Below are 13859 nucleotides of genomic sequence, written 5' to 3' on the forward strand. Positions count from 1 at the left end.
CAGATTACCGGGACTGTAGGGAATTTGGTCATAAAATTAAGACCTTCGTGCAGGGCCTGAAACTGGAAGGGTGGTGGTATGTAAAACGCCATAATAAGCATCGTCAGGCCGCTCACAGTGGCATGTAAAAATAGAAATCTACCGTGAGGGTCTGAGCATAGGTCATGTAACTGGAACTGCACAGTTTTAGCAATTAAAATGGCTACACCTCGGGAATGGGAAGTGTGAGGGGCGCTGTACATCCAGCCGACCCAAGGTTTTCTAAGCGCCCTTTGGGACTGGCCTGTAAGGTGAGTCTCGACGAGGATCGAGATGTCCACTTTCAGGCGTTTGAGGTGAGTAAGGACGGCTAATCTCTTGGGTTTAGCGCCAAGGCCCCTGACATTCCAGGTTACAAATTTAAGCGCAGCCATGGAACATGTCGGCACAGATTAGACTAGTGTAGGCCCCCGGCCCAGGAAGTTCGGGCATGCAGGGCGCCTGGGCAACCTCTAGATCCTCCATGGCTGGCAGCAACAAATACAAGAACACATTTGCAATAAAATTACAGCTGTAAATAACACAATATAAAACACATACAACCAGTAAAACAGTCATAACAATGCCTACTCTGGACCAGCGGGGCAAAACAAAAAAACTGTCACTCGCCGCAGCCGCGGTAGTGACTGCTGGCCAGGGAAACAACACAAACATGGGCGCAATTATAACAAACTGCAGAGCAGACAGTGCAGCGGGTTGCAGTGGGTGTACTTTCCAGAGCAAGAGTCAGCAGGTCGTCTGAGAGACCAAGTAAAAGCATAGCGCGTGGGGCAGACAGGGGGGAAAAAAAAAAAAAAAAAGGGGGGGGGAACCCAGGCATGTGGAAAAATGGGCCAAATAGGGGAGACAAGGAGTTCAAGCAGTACATGGTTACCTCCGTGTGCATCAGTAAAAATAGGGAGGGAAGGGAGAGAGGGGAGAGTGAAAAAATGGAGCGAGACAGGGGCAAGGGTAGCACGTCCCAGAACATGACCCCCCTCACGATCTGCGCCATCACACCGGTGTTCATCTCAGAGAAAACAATGAAGGGTGCACGGGAGTCTGACAAAGGAGGGGAGGCAGAAACTGTAAATCCAGGGCACAGAGAGAGTCCAGCGGCGGTCACCGCAGAGGGCAATCAGCACAGCGTTCTCCCATGCAGGGGGTGATAGCAGCAAAAATGGAGGCAGTCCATAGGGTCAAAGGAGAAAAAAGAGGGGGGGTATAGTAGAGGGAACAGGAGAGGGCAGGGATCACTCACGGTAGCCAAGGTGGATAGGTAGGCACTACTCAGGGGCTGTAGTGGTCAGCTTTCAAGCAGGGCCTTGCACCGCATCCCGTTCCAACCATGACGAGGCCGCAGCAGGATCTTCAAAGAAATAGGTCTTGCCCTCACGGGTCACCCGGAGTCGAGCTGGAAACAACATTGCATATGGCAAATGGCGAACTCGCAGCTGGCGCTTGACCTCCGTAAATTGTGCTAGTTTTCGTTGGACCTCCGCCGAGAAATCTGGGAACACTGCCACCGTAACATTGTCAACCGGGATATTTCCACGTTCGCGGGTGAGGCGAAGCACCGTATCCCGGTCTCTGTAGTTAAGTAGCTTGGCAATGAAAGCCCGCGGGGGTGCGCCGGCTGGAGGCGGGCGGGCCGCCAGACGATGCGCTCGTTCGATCACGAACGTGGAGGAGAAAGATTCCCTGCCGAAGGTTTTAACGAGGAGGTTTTCCAGGTAGGTGGGAGGGTCGGAGCCCTCCGATCGTTCCGGGAGACCCACGAAACGAAGATTGCAGCGTCGAAGTCTATTTTCCATGTCGTCCTGCTTGTGAAGGACGACACTAAGTTGGTGCTGCAAACGTTCGACCGAGTGTTGTAAAGGAGGGATGTCCGTCTCCACGTGTTCCACTCTTCGTTCGGCCTCGGACACCCTGTCCCTCAGCTTCTGCAGGTCATGCCGAATATGGGAGATGTCCATCTTAACCTCCTCTATCTTGGTAGTGAGGGCGGTTTGGCAGGAGGAGACGGCCTCAAGGATCTTAGCGGTGTCGTTTGCAGGAGACTCCTCCGCGGTAGGTGCGGGGCCGGCGCCATCTTGCTCCGTCGCGCCCTGGCCCTCGTGGCGGAACTTAGCCAGCTTGGCGGCCGCCTCGGAGGGTCTTTTAGTCGGCGACATGAGGCACAAAGTGAGCACAAGGTTCCCGGGCGTCTGTACAGTAAATAGCTAAGAAAAATCCCCAAAGGATAAGGTAAAAGGATAAGGTCTCAGACGGAGCTCTCACTCAGCACGTCCTACACCATGAAGCTCCAGGCCACGCCCCAGGAGATTTCCTACTTACCGAGGGCAATATCGGATCACTCACCCCTGCAATTGACTATGAGAACATGCACTGCCTTGGGCGACCGGGTGTGGCGGATGAGCTCATATTGGCTGCAGGAGCCCATGGTGACATATACCTGCAAAGACGCAGTGACACACTTTTGGCAGGAAAACAGGGATGAGGTCCCCGAACTAATAACTTGGGATGCTTTTAAGGCGATTTCTAGAGGGGCCTACATGAAGGGGGTACTGGATCTGAGGAGGGCAAATGGGGAGCGCCTACGAAAGTTGGCCTCTCAGCTAAAGTTGGCGGAGGATTCCTATGTCAGGGATCCCTCTCCCCTCTGTTATCAGAACTTACAGAGCATTAGTAGAGAATATGAACTTGCACTTCTTTCAAAGACCCAAAAAAAAGCCCTATACCAACGTCAGCGGATTTTTGAAATGGGCGATAGGAGCGGGAAACTGCTGGCGTTTTTGGCCGCACCGCTCCCTGACCCCATTTTCATCCCTTGTGTCTATGATACTTTGAATACACTCAAAGATACACAGGATGAGATTATGGAGATTTTCCAAAGCTTCTACACAAACTTATATCGTTCCCAGGCCCACTATACCATTCCTGAACTATATGAATATGTTGATACGATTGACTTCCCAGTGTTGCCCCTAGAACAGAAGATGTCCCTGGAATCGCCCATTTCTGCTGAGGAGATAACGCTCACCATTAAAAACTTTGCTAAACACAAGACCCCGGGTCCAGATGGATTCCCCATTGAATGGTATCTAGAATATCAGGATATCCTAGTGCCCAGACTGTGTAAACTTTTTTCAACCATTTTTGCACAGCGCTGCCTACCCCCATCCATGAAAGAAGCACTTATTGTATTAATTCCCAAACCCAACAAAGACCCGCATTACTGTGAATCATACAGACCAATCTCGTTAATTAATACGGACCTGAAAATTTTATCTAAAATTCTAGCCACTCGATTAAATTCTATAATTAGCACCCTAATTAACCCGGATCAGACCGGCTTTATCTCCGGAAGATCTACCTATAGTAACGTTCGCAGATTATATACCAATCTACAGACCCCCAATCCACTAAAGCCCCGTACACACGAGAGGACTTATGTCCGACAGACTTCCGAAGGAGTTCTGCCGGAGTTCCGACAGAGTTCTGACGGACTTTTCGAATGAGCGGACTTGGCCACACACAATCACACTAAACTCCGACGGATTCGAACGTGATGACGTACGACTGGACTCGAATAAGGAAGTTCATAGCCAGTAGCCAATAGCTGCCCTAGTGTCGGTTTTAGTCCGTCGGAATAGCATACACACGAGCAAATTTTTTGAAGGGACCGGGTCCGGCGGAGTTCCGTCGGAAAAATTTGAAGCATGTTCCATATTCTAAAGTCCGTCAGACTTTGGCGAATCAAAAGTCCGTTGCAGCCCACACACGATCGAATAGTCTGACGGAATCAGTCCGCCGGACTTTGGATGTTGAAAAGTCCGCTCGTGTGTACGCAGCATAACAGTCCCTAGAGCAATTGTGTCTCTGGATGCCCATAAGGCGTTTGATTCAGTGGAATGGCCTTATCTCCTATATGTTACGGAAAAATTTGGCTTCGGACACAATGTTATTACCTGGATTAGAATATTGTATGACCAACCCATAGCACGCCTTCGGCTTAATGGTGTAATTTCTAAACCCTTTAGAATTCATAGAGGCACCCGGCAGGGTTGTCCTCTGTCACCCCTTCTATATGCGTTGGCAGTGCAGCCTCTGGCAAGGTTGTTAAGGGGTTCCGCGGAGCTACAGGGCATGTGGATAGGGCTGTTGGAAGAGCGTATATCACTATATGCCGTGCTGCTTTATTTGTCGAATCCTAAATGTACGATTCCCAGGTTGCTGCAGTTGATCACTGCTTTTGGCGCATATTCAGGGCTGAAGATTAATTGGATCAAATCCATTATATTCCCAATAGACTCAGATTCCCCTGATCAATTACCACAAAACTGTCCTCTGCAGATTGCCACAAAGTTTAAATACTTAGGGGTGGTGGTTCGGCTACCAATCTCAAAGTACATCCCAGATAATCTTCTCCCTTGTATAGCTTCCCTTAAGGTTAAACTTAATAACTGGGTTAACTTACCCCTTACGTTGATGGGGAGGGCCAATTTATTTAAAATGGTGTTTTTTCCCAAACTATTATACATCTTAGCAAACTGCCCGGTATATGTGCCCAAGGCGATTTTTCAAGAGATTGACTCTTTAGTATCCACATTTCTGTGGTCTCCTAAAAACCCACGGATAGCAATGACTACTCTGCAATTACCCATAAATAAGGGGGGGCTGGCACTACCAAACCTGAGACTGTACTACTATGCCTCACAATTGGTATATGTACATTGGTGGCTGTTCCCACAATTGAATAATGCTGCGACTGCGGCAGAGGCAGCATTGCTTTCCTCCTATGAGGCACTATCGAACGTTGTATTTAGGGGGGTAGTTGCTGGGAGGAGTGGTACAGACATGATCAAGGTCTCTCTCAAAATCTTTAAAGTATGTCAGACACTGGTGCCTGAAGCCCACCCTACGATATCACCCAATCAGCCCATATGGAACAACCCTTCATTCCCACACTTTCGAGATTTACCTGCTGCAGGCAGATGGGCTGAAAGAGGCTTAAAATACGTTCACCAACTGTACGAGGAGGGGGGCTTTAAAACATTCCCAACGTTGCGACAGGAGCTGGATATACCTGAGTCCTGGAGATTTAGATATTTACAACTGAAACACGCATCTGATTCTCAGTTTGGACTCAGGGATGTTTTCTTTCAGAATTCTACATTAGAGGGAGCGCTAGCACGACCAGAGTATGTTAAACTTGTTTCCACTTATTACAAGGTACTGAATGAACCTAGAGCTACTAGATTACAAATCCTGAAACAACAATGGACGAGGGATATACCTGAGCTTTCAGAGGGTAACTGGGAGGAACTCCTGGATACGTATTTTAGCACTGCTATCTCCGCCAGAGATAGAATGATACAGATACGTATTTTTCACAGGATATACTACACTCCTCTACGTCTTTTTCGTATGCGGAAAATACCTACCCCAGTGTGTCATAAGTGTGGTAGAGGGGAGGGAAACTTGTTACATATGCTATGGGACTGTGAGAAGATAAGACCATTTTGGTCTCAGATGACCCACTTTGCTGCGGTCACTTTTGACCTGCCCAATATATGTAGTCCTAAATGGTGTCTCCTCTCGGTATTTGAGGAGGTAGATCTTAGTAGTTACCGTAAGCAATTTTTGCGCTTTCTGCTATATTATGCTAGGAAGACTGTACTCTTACAATGGACACAAACCGCAATGATCTCCTTAAACAGATGGAAAGCCTTGATTAATCAGGACATACCGATATACAAAATAACATATGAGGCAAGGGGAAGGGCAGGAAAGTTTCTTAAAATATGGGGAGATTGGGTGGAAAAGGTAGAAACATGTGGAACTGCTGAATTGTGAACCTAACATTATATGAGAATACTACCATGAGACTCTCTTGACCTCAGAGGAATGGGTTTGTGCTTCGAACTTTTTGCCACCTGACTATCTTACATATGCGTGCAACAGTTTGTTTGTATGTTTGTTTATTGTTGTTGGGGTTTAGGGGGGGGGAGAAAAAGTACACACTTACTGAATAAATGAAGCACAGGGAAGCTAAAAACGTAAGACTTGATACTATACATGATGTCCTGTTTGTATTACACCCTGATGTACAATGTCTGTTATATCATACCTGTCTGTACCAATTACTAATAATAAAAAAAAAGAAGTTTAAAAAAAAAATAAATAGGGGGCGTGTCCGGCAGCCGACCTGGAAGGACGCACAGTGTGAGTGCTCTCCTCCAGCCCGCCGCTACAAGGCCTTGAATCGGGGACCCCACCTGCACCTCATGGGGAGATCACGGGCCACTCGTTCCTCCTCACTCCGGGGAACGCCTCAGCCTCCGCCGGGACCCGCCGCGGCCTTCAAAAGCTACTTCCAGCCGCCCGAGGCCTTGCCGGGCGGAGGAAGCAAGATGGCGCCGGACGGCGCGGAGCCTCACAGACGGCCTCCTTCGGCGCCCTCTGACCTCCGGACGGATGTCGCATATCAGCCCCTGCTCCCCCCGGAGATTGCGGGGGAGCGGGATGCCTTCTACCACCCCCCGGACCCTGCTTTGGACTGCCAGGAGGCCCCGGATGGGCCGGCCAGGGATCCTCTCCTTGCGCTAGGCCGCAACGGCAAGATGGCGCGGATCGGGCGCCCAGCGTCCTCTCAGGTATGCCAGCCCTCCCCCCTGCCTGCAACTGCACAGCCCCTGTCCCTGTCTGCCTTCTCCCAGGACCTTTTGCAGGGCAGGCAACCTTCTGGAGAGGCCACCCAGGGTTCCCCATCTCCCTCCCCCCCTCTGTGCTCTGGGGGGAGCAGGCCATGGATCCACCACCTTCCCTGCTGCATACCCAGTGCTCAGAGGCCTTCCCCCGCCTTCTCCGCTCAGCTCCTCTCCCGAGCAAGGCCCTCAGCTCTTCCTTGTCCCCCACATCCTTGGGCGTTATGGAGGACTCTCGGGAGCGCTCGGACTGTCTCCCTAGTGGGGATGCTGGAACGCCCCTGGCGGCTGTGGGGGGGCTCCGGTGGCATGGCCGCAGCCTGCCTCCCCTAAGGCGCAGAGGCCCCCCCGTTCTCGGGACTCTAGTGAAGTCAGGGACCGCTCAGATGCCATCCCCTCCTATGCCCAGGTGGCCCGGGCCCCTGGCCGCCTCCGAGGAACTGCCCAACTGGACCCCTCACCCTGCCCCCCCCCATGCTACCTCCTGGGCTGACCCCAGGGGACCTTTGCCATCGTGGCCCCCCTCCCCTACCCGATGCCATGAGGCCGTTCGCCCTTACTGGCAGATGTACCTGCAATCTATGCAGACGAAAGAGGACTTTAAACAGCTTATCACGGAGGTACAGGCCACTTGCCGCGCTGAGATCCAGTCCCTGCACACTGGCCTCAAACATCTATCTGACCGTGTGGAGATGGTGGAAGAGGAGGTCCAGGAGACCAAGCTGGCGGTCCATCGTGCTCAGGTGGAGACCTCTGACCACCGCCTCTTGCTACGGGATATGCAACGCCACGTGGAAGACCTCGACAATAGAGGTCGCAGAAACAACATCCGCATTCGCGGTCTGCCTGAGTCGGAGGGCGCCGAGGACCTTCAGTCTTCACTGCAAACGCTATTCAACGAGATGTTGGGGGAAGATCCGGACAAGCACATTGAAATGGATAGAGCCCATCGGGCCCTGAGACCCAAAGGCCCGGCCTCCAAACCCAGGGACGTTATTTGCAGAATTCACTCCTTCCCGCTTAAGGAAGACATTATGCGCAAGTCCCGCGCCATCCGAAATCTGGCCTTCGATAACTCACCGATTCAGCTTTACCCGGACCTTTCCTGGATCACGCTTCAGAAACGGAGGCTGTTGCAGCCTCTTCTCCGAGCCCTGCAAGATAAGCACGTTCTCTACAGATGGGGCTTCCCCTTCAGCCTGACCGCGAGACATCAAGGAAAGTCGGCAACTCTCCGCTACCCGGAAGATCTTGTCCCCTTTTGTGACACTCTTGACATTCCTGTCCCTCAGCTGCCTGATTGGGATCTGGTCGCCTCTCCCCCTCCGATGCCGGTGCCCTGGCAGAAAGTCCCTTCAGCCAAATGGCGCAGAGGCCCGGATCCCCACCGCGGGTCACCCAAGCGTGACTGAAGCACTGGCCCTGTCCAACGGACGTCTCCCCTCTACAGTTTTTTCTTTTCCCCTATTTTTGGGGTTTTGTTACTTTTTTTCCCCCCGATTGCCGGAGCTACATATTTTACCAGTTTTTCTTCCTCGGGCTGGCCTAGGTTGAGTCTCGAACCGGATCGACTCCCGGGTTACTGCCCCCCCTGTGGTTTTGCACTTGTTGGTTCCTTTGGTGGAGTGGACTGTTGGTGCCTCCCTAACCCGATTTTTTTTTTTTTCTTTTTGGGTTGGGGAGTCGATAAGGAACCGTACAGATCCGGTGTCCCTATAGGACCTCCGGACCTGTTACTTGATAATGTTTTCTTTTATCTTGTACTGTGTTTTTGTTTCTCTTTTTTCCTCTCTTTCTAGGCTTTTTCCTCTTCTTGCCTCCTCAGAAGTGCCATGCCAGTGGTTCTCCCGGTTGCCGTATCTCCTCCAGTGGTCGCTGCTCCTCCCGAGGCACCTGGGCCTCCAATGGACCGAGCTAAGTATGCCCTATGCTCCACCCCTACTTGACCATGGCTAGGATCCTGTCCCTTAACGTTCATGGCCTAAACTCCAACAAAAAGCGGCACCTGGCACTTAGGGAGTTCCGACAGGCGGGGGCGGATATAGTAATGGTTCAGGAGACACATTTCAACCGGGGAGACTCCTTTGCGTTTGCCTCCAGGCATTTCCCTCAGGTTTATCAGGCCTTCAATCCACGGAAGAGAGCGGGAGTGGCCATTCTTTTCCGGCGGGGAGTCCCCTTTACTTGTACCTCCGTGCACCTAGATCCACGGGGCCACTACATTATACTCCGTGGTCTGTGGCGTACGCAGGCACTGACCTTATGCGTCCTCTATGCCCCCAATGTCCATCAACATAAATTCTTGTCTAAGGTGTTTTCCCGTTTGTTTAAGACGCCCCCCGGGCTCCTGGTGATAGGGGGAGATTTTAACCTTACTCAGTCCACACTCCGAGATCGCCTAGCAGTGGGCCTCCGGATGCCTCAGGCTAGGACCTTGAGAGACTCCAGGCTCTTCCGCCAAATTACCAGAAGGCGGGGTCTTTTTGACGCCTGGCGAGCTCTGCACCCGCAAGACCGCCAGTACACCTTCTTCTCCGCTCCCCACGGCACACACTCGCGCATCGATCACTTTTTTGTTAACAACGCGACACTGCGGGCGGTCCAATCTGCAAATATACTCCCCATCTCCTGGTCAGATCACGCCCCCATAACTCTAACTCTAGCACTGGACTCCCCCCTTTATAAGCCCTGCACCTGGAGGCTGAATAACTATCTCCTGCAGCATGCTCCGGCAAAGGCGGAGCTGGAGTCTTCGCTCCGGCACTATTTTGTTGAGAACGACACTCCAGACGTCTCCCTCACTACCCTCTGGGCCGCCCACAAGGCTGTCATCCGGGGGCGCTGTATAGCTCTGTCTTCAGCCTTAAAGCGGGACGCACGGACCGCCAGGTTACTGGCTGAAAAACGACTTAAGACCCTTGAGGCCCGTCTCTTGGTCTCCCCCTCCGCCCCCACCCTTAAGCAAATCGTCCAGACTAGGCAGACACTTCGGGACCTGGCGTTGGGATCGGTTGAGAAAGCTCTAGTCCGCTTACGACAACTGTACTATGACAAAGGGAACAAAGCACAGTCACTATTGGCCCGGAAACTGGCGGACCGTACGGCGACCTCTGCCCCCGCCCAAATTAAAAATAAGGGGGGGACCTTTTGACCCACCCCCAAGCGATGGTGGATGCGTTCGCGGACTATTATACTGACTTGTACAACAGACCGGACATCCCCCACAATCCCCCAACCTCGGACCAGTCCGCCCGCATTACCCAGTACTTGGACAATATAGTTCTACCCCGACTGCAAGACGCGGACCTCCGAGAACTGAACGCCTCTGTCACTGAAGAGGAGCTCTTGGAGACTGTGAGGACCCTCCCTGCCCACAAGTCCTCGGGACCAGACGGGCTCCCCTACGAATACTACAAGGCGTTTATACCCCTCTTAAGCCCGCACATGACCAAGCTTTTTAACTCCTTTCTCCAACAGACCCCGGTCCCGACCGACATGCTAGGCTCGTTTATTTCCCTTATTCCCAAGCCAGACAAAGACCCGACTGTTTGCGCTAGTTACCGACCTATAACCTAAAAAATTTTACGAAGCTGCTAGCGAATCGCCTTAACACAATCCTCCCTTCCCTAATACACAAGGATCAAGTGGGATTTGTCCCCTTGAGACAGGCAGGGGATAACACTAGAAAGATCATTGATCTTATTGACGTGGCGAATAGGGATAACCTAGGATCTTTGGTTCTCAGTTTAGACGCCGAGAAGGCGTTTGACCGCCTCAGCTGGCCCTTTATGGAGGCCACGTTACACCGCATGGGCTTCCGGGGCCCATATCTGCGAGCGGTGCGGCACCTCTACACCACCCCCTCCTCGCAGGTTAAAACCCCCTTCGCCACGTCCTCAACTTTCTCTATCACTAATGGCACCCGCCAGGGCTGTCCGCTCTCTCCTCTCCTTTTTGCTCTATGTGTGGAGCCTCTGGCGGCTGCCGTTAGAAGCAACCCCGATATTCGGGCGATCCCGGTCAGGGGCAAGGAATTCAAGATTTCGCTCTTCGCAGATGACGTTATCCTCACCTTGGCTCAGCCCGGGATCTCACTCCCCAACCTCCACTCCAAGCTAGACCGATATGGGGAACTTTCCGGCTACAAAATTAACCCGTCCAAATCGGTGGCCCTCCCACTAAACATGGGGGCGACTGAGACGACCCGCCTACGCGCCGCTTTCCCATACAAATGGGAAAGCTCTTCCCTTAAATATTTGGGGGTCCTCCTTACGCCATCATTCCACTCCCTATATCAGGCTAATTTCCCCCCCCTCTTTCGGGCGATTAGGGAATTACTACGTAAATGGAAGGCCCACCACATATCACTCATAGGACGGATCACGTCTATTAAAATGGTGATCCTCCCCAAGCTCCTGTATCTGTTCCAGGCACTGCCAATCCCGGTCCCGTATGCACAGTTACGCGGGCTCCAGAAGGATCTGTTGAAATTCATATGGAACTACAGAAAACACCGGGTCCCGAGCTCTGTCCTGACGGCCTTGCGCTCTGACGGCGGTTTGGCGTTCCCCGACTTAGTCCGCTACTACCAGGCCGGTCAGCTGCGGGCCATAGCCTCCTGGTTTCCGCAGAAGTCTTATAATAGATGGTCAGAGATTGAAAAGATCTGGCTGGCTCCTGTACACCCGAACAGTTTCTTATGGGGAGCGAAGTTCGATATAGATTCGGGTCGACTACTGGGGCTGATGGCCCAGCTTCGTCTCCTCTGGCGGAAGCTCTCCCGCGACCACAGTCTCCACTCTGAGTTCTCCCTACTGACCTCCTTCCTCTACAACCCGACTCTACCGACCAGCTTGACCCACCAGATGTCCTGGCCTTGGGCCTCGCGTGACCTGTTCCACTTGGGGCACCTGGTGGACCCCAGAACACGACGGCTGTTGTCCTTCTCGGAGCTCCAGGCTAAGCATGACCTCCCCCATCAGACGTTCTACAGCTACCTACAAATTAGGCACTTTGCACAATCTAGGGCCCCTCACCTACGGTTCTCCCCGCCCTCTCCCTTTGAACTGATAATCCTGGCAGGATGGAATCGCAGAGGGTTGATTTCAGACATTTATCGCGTCCTCAACGCATACCACTTTCAAACGAAGGGGAAGCACTCCTACATGAAACGCTGGGAGGGGGAATTGGGTGAGGAGCTCCCCCTTGAGACCTGGCAGGGGGTGTGGCGCCAGGCAGCCAAATCTTCTCTGTGTACATTGTACAAAGAGAATTTCTACAAAATTCTTTTCTTCTGGTACCAGACCCCGGATATTCTCCACAGGATATACCCCTCTACCTCGGATCGCTGCTGGCGATGTCTGAGGGAGCGGGGCTCCCTGTTCCATATCTACTGGGCCTGTCCCCTGATTGCCCCATACTGGCTTACGACTCGTAGGCTGCTCCAGCGTCTATTCGACGTTCCTGTGCCCCACTCCCCCAAATTTTTCTTGATGGGCCGGTCCCAACCCGCTCTGACTAGGCCGGGCCGGAAGCTCCTTAGGCACATCCTGACAGCGGCCCGCTGCCTGATAGCCCTTAACTGGAAAAATCCATTGCCCCCGTCTAGGGAGGCCCTTTACTCCAGGATCAAGGATGTTGAGCTCATGGAGAAAATGACTGCCAGGGTGAGGGACAGGCTTGAGGAGCATGACCTGGTCTGGGGGAGATGGCGGCTGCTGGAGGACTGATGGTGAACCGGTGTGGACATGGTGATGTGGACCGTTGGCACTCTATTCCCTTTTCTATGTCTTTCCCTCTTTCTTTCCTTCTCTCTCCTCTTCTCTTTTCCACTCTTCTCGCTCATACTACTGATGGTCCTTGTTTTGTTTTAAGTTTGGCATATAAGCTAGGCAGCAGGCCCTGGGTGGCCTTTTGGTTTCCAGCACGGATAACTGACTTTTGGTGTCTTCCGTCCTGCTGTGCACCCTGGGTCGGTTGGTCTGATCCCGCTGCATTTCCCGGTACTGTATTCTTCTGCACTGTCTATTTACAATGGGCCTCCTGTGTTTTGGAAGCCATGTTACCACTGCTGTATGCCTGTGCTATTACTTTTGTTATGCGACCACGAAAACCAAATAAATTGTTATTTGAAAAAAAATAAAAAAAATAAAAATGGAGGACTCACATCACAAGGTAAACAAGAATTTTTTAAACAAACCTGGGACATCTGGAATACCTTTATATTCTCGCTGGAAGGATGTAGCCTGCTATCGCCTTAGTGCTCTGAGCTTTCTTTGACTGGCCCCTTGGGCAGTGGCTGCCATCGTGTCTCGTCCCCTCTTCTCCTTTCCTGATCTTTCACCCCTTCTCTTTTCTGCCTTCCTCCCCTATCTCTCACCCCCTCCACCCCCTCTCTCTTTTGGAAAAAGTGGAAAATTGGGAATGACGGCCCCACACCCCCCTCTGGATGGATTATGCCGGAGGGACCTGGGGTTTGTGTGACCCTGGATCTTGGTACAGTACTTCATCCGTGCCTCGAATCATTATGATTGATGGAAGGCAGACTCACAGTTGCAAATATACCAGTATCAAGTATTGTTCAGCTGCTTTTTGCTCTGTATTTCTCTGTTGCATTATGTACTCGGGGGACCATCTTCCCCTGTTTGGAGAAAAAATTATATTTGAAAAAAAAAAGAAGCCTACGACACCTGGTATTCCCAGGCGGTCTCCCATCCAGGCATTAACCAGGCCCGAACCTGCTTAGCCTCCAAGATCAGACGAGATGGAACAGATTCAGGGTGATGTGGCCGTAGACAATATCTTCAAGCACTCTCAACTCTCTTGACAAACGCCAAGATGGTCACCTTGGGAACAAGCGAAAAAAAATAGGTCAACGACAACAACATAAAAAGAAGACTGGGGGCGTGGCTTGGCCAGCAGCGAGGATGGCGGCGCACTAGCTGAGCTCCGGGGAGAGAGTCGGCAAAAAGCACAGTCTGTCCCACACCAGCAGCTCGAGATGGGCAAGAAAACACAGCTCACCCCTCACTCGAGTGCCCGGCGGAACCCAAGTGGCGGAGCAGCCAGGAATATCACCGAAATCTTCAAATCTCAATCCATGCTGAGGACCGGCGGCCCAGACAAGATGGC

At 52.1% G+C, this 13859-nt stretch overlaps 1 pseudogene; it reads right to left on the minus strand.

The window, feature by feature from the left end:
• Positions 1–13405: 13405 nt before the first annotated feature.
• LOC143953273 (5S ribosomal RNA) lies at positions 13406–13524 on the minus strand (annotated as a pseudogene).
• Between the last annotated feature and the right edge of the window lie 335 nt (positions 13525–13859).

The sequence above is a fragment of the Lithobates pipiens genome, unplaced genomic scaffold (assembly GCF_037356315.1).
Source record: "Lithobates pipiens isolate NorthernLeopardFrog02 unplaced genomic scaffold, aLitPip1_a1.2 Scaffold_10, whole genome shotgun sequence".
Lineage (NCBI taxonomy): Eukaryota > Metazoa > Chordata > Amphibia > Anura > Ranidae > Lithobates > Lithobates pipiens.